This window comes from Microtus ochrogaster, unplaced genomic scaffold (assembly GCF_000317375.1).
Source record: "Microtus ochrogaster isolate Prairie Vole_2 unplaced genomic scaffold, MicOch1.0 UNK45, whole genome shotgun sequence".
Classification (NCBI taxonomy): domain Eukaryota; kingdom Metazoa; phylum Chordata; class Mammalia; order Rodentia; family Cricetidae; genus Microtus; species Microtus ochrogaster.
This window is the reverse complement of record NW_004949143.1, coordinates 2,780,864-2,790,408: the sequence shown is the minus strand read 5'-3', so window position 1 is coordinate 2,790,408 and position 9,545 is coordinate 2,780,864.

Genomic DNA, 9,545 nt, shown 5'->3' with positions numbered 1-9,545 from the left:
TCTAACTGATATATATATATATAAAACCTAAGTATCATGACTACAATCTTGACTATTATAGACAACTATTAACCTATATTTCTTAGTTATACATTACATTTTTAAATGAACCACACAATCACAATACCTTAATCAAGAACAGAAATATACATATAACAAAATTGACCTTAAATTTGTATCATTAAACCAAGATCCATAACAATACAATTTATGCATATTTATATCATATCCCCCTGTAAATGTAAAGAAGCATTTATAGACAATATTTGGGAATATGGGCATAGTTTTTTCCATACTACTTCCTACTGTTTGGGGGTGTTGTTAGTTAGGTCTTTTATGCTGCATCCCATGTATTAGGTTCTTCTCACTCAGCAGTTTGGTGAAGTAATTTTTTGAGGGTTTTCATGGCAACCTTTCAGGGAGCGTGGTCTATCAAATCATATTGGTCTATAAACAATCTACTGGTTCTCATCTTCTGTGAAAACAAAAGAAGAATCTCATTTCCAAAGCAACATATCCTTAGACCCAAATTTGGAAGTCATGATGCCTTTATAATATATATGTTGGTTTAGTTTAGCATCCCATACAATAAAATGTCTCTCTGTACTTAACTCCTTCACAGTCAAAAAATTCAATATAATATATATATAATCCAGACTCTCTATGAATTTTTCATCTTTACATGGCTTATTTTTCTTTACTCCTTTTAATCTATGACTGTCCATACTGTCTCTTTAAAGACTTTTTAAAAAATGATTTGCTTTTCCAACTTTCTCTTCTTCTTCTTCTTCTTCTTCTTCTTCTTCTTCTTCTTCTTCTTCTTCTTCTTCTTCTTCTTCTTCTCTCTCCCAAGGCTATGTACATTTATCCAACACTATGACTCATTTAGAGATCTTTTATGTCTGAATTTGTCCTATTGTGAATCTAAATTTGTTTTCTGCCTAGGAATGTTTTTTAAGATCCTAAGCACTTCTTAAAACTTAAGTTGTGTTATTGCTAAGTCAAATATGATAGTGCCTACTTACCCCACCAAGTCCAACAATGGTGGAGCCTCTTGAGCCTCTGAGCTGGTAGTGCCTCTGAGCTGTCTGCACCGCCCCACTTCTAGGCACACAGAGAGTCCACATTGCCATCAAGCAAGCCACAGCACTTTGCTCACAAACCCAATTCAAATGCTCTGTAGCCAGACCTCCTTCCTGAGTCAGAGGTTGCGCTGACAGCCTGGCACAGAAAGCCTGCATTTCAAAACATGGCATATTTTCTGCTGCTGCTTCTGCTGCTGCTTCTGCTGCTGGATCAGGAAAATCTCTCTTAAAGGAGCTGTGGCACAACACCAGCAAAGTGCAAAAAGCTTTGTTAAACTCTGTATTTTTTTCTAGAATTCCTTTTCAAGCTTTCTCAGGTTTTACCATGAACTTAGTTGACCATGTTGGAGCGCAAGTTGTAGGAGGAGGGCCTGCTTGTTCATCCCAGCTGCCCTGCTAGCTTACTGGGTAAAGTTCACAGCATCTGTGTCTGGCAGCTCCATGGCTTCTCTCTAACTCTGCCTTCCTCCTCCCATGCTAAAGGCACGCTACTTTGGTATAAATGGACAAGAACTTGATGATTTGTATCCTATGATACAGTGATAGATACAGATAACAACACATGGATAGCATACGCATATTGTATGAAATGAAAGATTAAGGCCGGGCGGTGGTGGCGCATGTCTGTAATCCCAGCACTTGGGAGGCAGAGGCAGGCGGATCTCTGTGAGTTCGAGACCAGCCTGTCTACAGAGCTAGTTCCAGGACAGGCTCCAAAGCCACAGAGAAACCCTGTCTCGAAAAACCAAAAAAAAAAAAAAAAGAAAGATTAATACCACCTCTGACAAAGAAGAGGTATACAAACCCAACAAGATACATATGATTAAGACCCAATCACCTAGTTTATGATTGCTAATTACTACTTTAATATTATATGAAGCAAATAACCCAGACTCTGAAAAATAACATTATGTGTCCTCTTTATATATGACTTTTACATTTTAATTTTTACATGTGTGTATATGTGGTAGATGCCATGATACAAAAAGGCAAATGTGAGAAGGGAAAAGAACTCTTGGGAAAATGGGGGAGGAGAAAAAGGTGGAAATAGATTAGATATGAAATTAAAATGAAATGAGGGATCTTGGGATGAGGAAAGAGATGAGGGAGGGGAGAAGGCTAGAAGAGAGGACTCAAAGAGAAAAATCAGCAAATACAAAATATGTATGAAAATGCTATAACCAAACCCACTATATTCTGTTCTAGCAATTAAATGTAAAATAAAAATAAAAATAATTCCAAAGTGAACCTGGCATACAAGACTGAAGAATTTTTTTACTCCATTGTATATACATTGTGGGCCTCCTTCAGACCATAATCTCTGGTGTCTTCAAAGATATCTTACTTTAGAGGGGAGACAAGTCAGCGAGACACTTGAAATCCGTGCAGTATCCACTTGTCTTTAGGGTGCTATGCATCACTAGCCCCAGTAATGGAGCCTTCTCACATGCCATAAATGGGAACGTCCCACTGAAAGCCTAAGTGGTTTCTGGAAAGAGGAGACCATTCAGCTAGAAAGCAAGGGAGTATAGATGTAGCATGAATTATAATTGGTTTTAATGATAAAACTCTTGAGTGAGATATAGGGGTAAATGCTGAAATATGACAGAAGGAGAATAAATTCACATATTGAGTAGATGATCCTGTCTCTAGGAATCCTTAGATGAATGCTCTATCTATGATACCTCAGACTGCATCTGAGCGACTGCCTCCTCGCATCTTATATGCCTCTCTGCCCAGCTATATTACTTCCCATCTCCATGTCCCTACAACTGGGATTAAAGGTATGAGCAAACACCACTTGGCTGTTTCTCTTTTAGACTGATTCAATCTTGTGAATCCCAGGGTGGCCTAGAATGCACAGATATCCACATGCCTCTGTTTCCTGAGTACTGTAATTGATGGTGGGCTAGAACAATCCCCAGAAAGGGGAGAGACAGGTTAAAAGGACAGAGCTCCAGGCACTGGGCCCTGTTCTGAGCAGCTGCTAATGAAATGTATGAGACAGTAGCCTGTGATGAACAAATGCTCACAGTACTGATCAGAAGCATGGAGGCAGGTGGTCCTCCACCAAAAGGGGGTGACTTGTGAGGATGAGAACTTTGTAGATGTTGGTCTCTGAATTCTCATCTGTGTCTTTGGGGAGCTGGAACTATTTTGTGAGGTATCTGGATGATGGCGTAAGTCACAAAACAATCCCACATCAGTTTGGATTAATAAAAGTTATGATTAATAAAAGGGTTATTTATTTAAAAGGAAAAACTTACAGATCACTGTCCTAGACAACAGCCCTCTGCATGACCAGGAAAGGAGTCTAGTAGCTGGAAGCGGAGCCGGAAGCAAGAGAGCAAGCGCATGGCTACCGCTGCTTTTTAAAGCCAAAGGGACCACGCCCAAGTAGGCTGGTTTCTTAAAGGCTATTGACTGAAGGAGCAGGAGGAACTTTGACAGCACCTCCCCCTTTTGTTCAAGTAAGAGAGTTCTAAACCCAATACAAAACAATATACACTAGGAACAGATATTAAGTATAAGATTAGAATTACAATCAGCATAAACAATATTAAGCAAGGAACATATGCTAAATGTTTTAATAAATATTCTATCCTATGGAGTCTAAGTCTTGTATAGGAAATGACTTGGCTAGATCGTAAGAGGACAGTAACTGTGATTATCTAATCTTCAACCATATCAAAGGCCTGAGAAGGTATTACTTGAACAGGAAGGAAGTACAACCAAGTAGCTTCCAAAGCGAGCAATATATGACAGAGACAATTAGCTACCTGAGCAATCACCCAAAGTCTCATTTTGCAATGTTGATGCAACCAACTTTGGCTATGGCCTAGCATAATTGACAGACCATTTTCAGAGGCAGAAACTTTTCAAAACCGTCTTATCCTATCTTGGCAAGATTTGAAATCCTGCTTACCCATTTCTGGATATCATGTAACTTATCAGTGGTTGAGGCATTGTCAGTCCTTGCCCAAAGGCCAGTTTTGCCAAGAAGAAAACAAGCTCCAACTGGAGTGTCTTTGGTGCTCAACATTCTCTCTGGAATAGATTGGTGCTGTCAGAAGCAGTCATGTCTCATGTCAACAGAACCCTAAGTTATTTAAGTGCCATGTTCCACAGAACCTTGAAGTAGTTGAAGATTACCTATCTAGACAGAATATAATCTCTATGTATCTAAAGAATCTAATCGATCTAACTCTATGTACAGCAACCATGAACAATTGACCTATAATAATTAATACCTGTATAACTTAAAGTTATAAGTTGACTTAAACTTCATGTCAGAATATTAAATAACCTGTAAACAAATGTGCAACCTGTAAATAAATGTGCAACATATGAGGACAATGACCTCAAAATGTAAATAATATATAAGTATCTATCTAAGTAGGAGTAATACATAATTCAATATGAAAATATATCCTAAAAGTTGTATTAATGTACAAAATGTCCTAAGCAGAAATAATAACATACATACATACAATCTGACAAAATAATTTTGTATAGGTGTACAAATAAACAAAAGTAACATATAATTTGAACTTATATCAATATACAAAAATTATACCAACATAAATTATCCATGAAAAATAGCTCACAAGTATTCACTCTATTACCCACTATTACTATCCTGCCCCTTTTTAAAAACAAACATAGTTTTCGCCCTAACCCTCTATCTAATACAAGTAATAATCAATAACTCCTAAACAGTGTTCCCAACCCTATGGACAAACTTTTTGGGAATGGGGGCATCATCTTCTAGAATTACTTCCCGCTGTCGTGGGGGTGATGTTCTCTTAATGGGATCCTGTAAAATTAAAGTGATGGTTAAGTTTCAAAATTACTGTCTAGTATAGTTGGAAATAATTTCCAAGCAGTCAATAGATAGGTTTCTTTTTTTGTTTGTTTATTTCAAAGTTCTTATTTGGAGTCCTGGCCAGAATGTCATTTCAGCAGCTGGTAGCCAAATAAAGAAGTGGTCTTATAGTAGCATTGTCTGCATCATGATGTCATCTCAACTAGGTAGAGTTGTTGCTGTGGGGCCCTATCTTATTCCTGGAAACTTCAAAGATTACCGCAGGAAAAGGATCTATAGAAAAATCCATTGTCCATCATGAAAAATGTAAACATCATACATATATACATACATTCAATGAAGAATATGATATAGACAAAAAAGCCATGGAGAAAGTAAAAATTTTTCCTAAAGTCTTTCTTCTGTCCCATACCAGATGGCTCCTGATATGAGACAGAAACTCTGAATGTTCCTTTTAACAACATGCTTGGATTTAGAGAAGTACAGAGCCATTGTCCAACTCCAAAACCAGCTGAATATATTAATATATATGTGTGTGTGTGTGTGTGTGTGCATGTGTGTGTGTGTGTGTATGTGTGTAAATGTAAGTGTAACCCATACCTGGATTCATAAACCATATTCTGTTTTCCAGTTGCTTCATAGTGGATAGTTATTTTTTCTTTTGTCAGCATTCAAACATCAAGGGTCTCTTGAATTTTTGATGATGTGTATTTTCCTGCAAAGATAAGAACATAACCCTACACTAACCCTTATGAGCTTTGCTTACCACCTGTATGATAGTCACCATTGTGGATGTGATATCATTTCTCTTTTTCAAGAGGTTTCTCCTTTCCAAAGCGAATCTTTATTAATTTTGATGGTATCTATAATTTTTCTTCTCCTGTGGAAACAAGAGTGAACCCCCTTCCCCATTGTAGTACATCTCCTGGTTTCCATTGTGAGGTCAACACATCCTTGAAATATACTGGTTGATTCATTTCAGAAGTTTTTTCCATTATCCAATGCCTCTCCTACTGCTGTTGTTCTTTTCTCATTAACATTAAGAAAATTCAAGGTTAATAAAGCATTATGCAATCTATTTCTGGGGATATTTTCCATTACTTTCTGTTTATTCAGCATATCCTTTATAGTACAATTTGTCCTTTCTATAACCACCTGAACTGTAGGATTATTTGATATACCTGTAATGTGCTTTATATTATAATAAGCAAAGAAGCGTTTCATTTTCTTAGATACATATGCTGAACCATTGTCTGTCTTTATTTGTGCAGGTATACCCATGATGACCATAACTTCCAATAAATGTGATTACTAAGTCAGCCTTTTCTGAGCTTAAGGCAGTTGCCCATTGAAAACCTGAATATGTGTCTATGGTGTACTATACATATTTTAATTTACCAAATTCCATAAAGTGGAACACATCCATCTGCCAGATTTTATTCCTTTGAGTACCCTTTGGGTTACTTCCTCCAGGCAACAGTGTTTGATTATAGAAAGAACAAGTAGGACATCTCTTTATAATCTCCTTAGCTTGTTGCCATGTAATAGAAAACTCTTTCTTTAAACCTTTGCTATTGACGTGATGGTTTTATGAAATTCTGAGACCTGCAACATGCTTCCAATCAATAATTAAATTTCTGAATTACCTTGTGCTAGAGGACCAGGCAGACCCATATTGGATCAGATGTGTGTTATGTACATAGGACAAATCCTATTCCTGATTATATCTTGCACCTGGATAAACAATGAAGTCAATTCTGTACCATCTGGTATAAATTCAGTGGTTTCAATATGCAAGTTGACTCTTTCTGCATATTGTGAATCTGTAACTATATTAAGAGGTTCTTTAAAATCTCTTAGTACCATAAGAATGACATATAATTCTGCCTTCTGGACAGAATTACAAGGGCTTTGTTTTACCTTACTCAATTCTCTGATTAGTAACCTACTTTCCCTGATGTATTTGCATCAGTATAAAATGTACGGGCTCCAGTTATTGGTGCATCATGTACAATTTAAGGAAGAATCCAAGAAGTTCTCTTTATGAGGTTAAGTCTACCACTTTTTGGATAGTTGCTATTAATAGCTCCAAAAAAATTAGCACAAGCTCTTTGCCATGGTTCATTGTCTTTTCATACCTTTTTTATTTCATCAGTAGTGAAAGGCACTATAATTTCTGCTGGGTCTATACTTGCTAGTTGACAAAGTCTCAGTTTACCTTTTATAATTAATTCAGAGACTTTTTCCATATAAGTTTTAAATTTTTTACTTGGTTAATGTAGTATAAATATCCATTCTAAAATAATATCTTCCCTCTGCATTAAAATTCCCGTAGGAGAAATTCTGGAAGGCAATATGACTAAAATACAACTAGGATTTAGATTCACCCTATCCACATGTGTCTCGTGTAACTTTTCCTCTACCATTGTCAGTTCCTTTTCAGCTTCAGCTGTTAATTCTCTGGGACTATCCAAATTTTTATCACCGTCTAAGGTTTTGTTTAAATGAACTATTAGATCAGGTGTTATCCCAACAGCTGGTCATAGACTGGAAATGTCTCCTAACAATCATTGAAAGTCATTAAGAGTTTGTAACAAGTCTCTCCTAATTTGTGCCTTTTGTGTTCTAATTTTCTGTAAACCTATTTTGTAACCTAGGTAATTAACAGAATCTCCTCTTTGAATGTTTTCAGGAGCTATTTGTAATCACCATTTAGGCAAGACTTTCTTTACTTCTTCAAACATCCTTTCTAAAGTATCTTTCTTTGAATCAGATAACAAAATGCCATCCATGTAATGGTGAATTTTAGACTTAAGAAATTGCTTACAAATCATTTCCAATGGCTGATTTACAAAATATTGTACAGGGTAAGACTATTGAGCATCCCCTGTGGGAGGATATTCCATTGATATCTCCTATTAGGCTGAGAATTATTATAAGTAGGCACTGTGAAGGCAAATTTTTCTCTATCCTTTTCTTGTAAAGGTATAGTGAAAAAACAATCTTTCAAATCAATAACTATAAGAGGCCTTTCTTTTGGTAATAGAGAAGGGAAAGGTATTCCAGATTGTAGAGGACCCATAGGTTGAATTACCTTGTTGACAGCTCTTAGATCTGTCACCATTCTCCATTTACCAGAATATCTTTTTTAAAACAAACACAGGAGAATTCCAAGGGCTGGTTGATTCTTCAATATGGTGAGCATCTAGTTGCTCTTGCACTAGCTGTTCCAATGCCTGTAATTTATCGTCAGCTAGAGGCCACTATTTGATCCATATTGGCTTCTCAGTTAGCCATTTTAAAGGTAGGGCTGTTGGTACCTCTAAAGGTTTGCTAGTTGCTTTGTGTTCTTGTACATCCTGAATGGCTGGTGACCTTTTTCCATAATACCTCATTATATCCTTCCCAGAATTATGAGTTCCTGGGACTGCAGGAGTGTTAATCTGGGTATTCCATTGCTGTAGCAGGTCATGGCCCCATAAATTTATTACAATATTGGCTATATATGGCCTTAGTCTTCCTATTTGCCCTTCAAGCCCTATGTATTCAACCCATCTCGTGCTTTGTTTTACATGAGATAGGGTTCCAATTCCTAGGAATTGAACAGACATCTACCTCTTGAAGAGGCCAATTCAGATGCCAAGATTCTGCAGTAATGATACTTGCATCCGTACCCGTGTCTAATAAGCCTTCAATAAAAATGCCATTTATACAAACTCTTAGCTTTGGTCTTTGATTGTTAATAGAAGTCTACCAAAATATATGTTTCCTCTGTCCTACTGGATTTTCTGACTCATTCTCCACATTTAACCCATCATTCAGACCAGTACTGCTTTTTACAGCAGGCACTGGATTTTTTAATTTTCTTGGTGAGACATGTTCTCCACTGTAACTGGGAATGACTAGGCCACTTTTGGCTTGGAGGCCTGTGAGAAGCCCCTCAAGGAGTTTCCCAATTGTATTAGGTTGCCTTGTCTGTCTGTTGTTGACCCGCATTCATTGTCCAATGTTGTCCTTACTACACCTCTTACATATACCTGAAGGCTGAGGTTTCCTATTTTTGTCATTCTCAGAGGAGATATTATTCCTAGAAATTCCTTGGCTGAAATCCCTTTTCACATGTCCTAATTTGCCACAATTAATACATTTGGCAGTTTGATGTTTCCTCATTTCTTTGGAAATTGCTTCTCCTAACCAAGATTCATTATTATAGCCAAATGTCTCAACATTCATTGTATGCTAAATCCATTCATCCATAGGTGCTGATCTAGACTTTAAAGGCCCAATTATCTTTTTACATTCTAAGTTTGCATTTTCAAAAGCCAGAGATTCAAGAATTATTTGACTAGCCTCTGGGTCGGTTGCTCCTATTTGCAGAGCCTTAACTAATCTTTGCAAAAAGTCAGTACAGGGTTCTCTCTGTCTCTGCTTAACCCTGGTATATGATTCAATCCTTTTCCCTGGTTTTTGTATCCTATACTAAGCATTCAAGGCTGCTTTGTGGCATAGGGACAATACTTCTTTATCGTAAAGAGTTCAGACCCGTGGATCAGCATATGCTCTTATGCCAAGAATTTGATATTGGGAGACCTCCACACCTTTTGCTCTTCCTTGCTGTTCCATATGTTTGGATT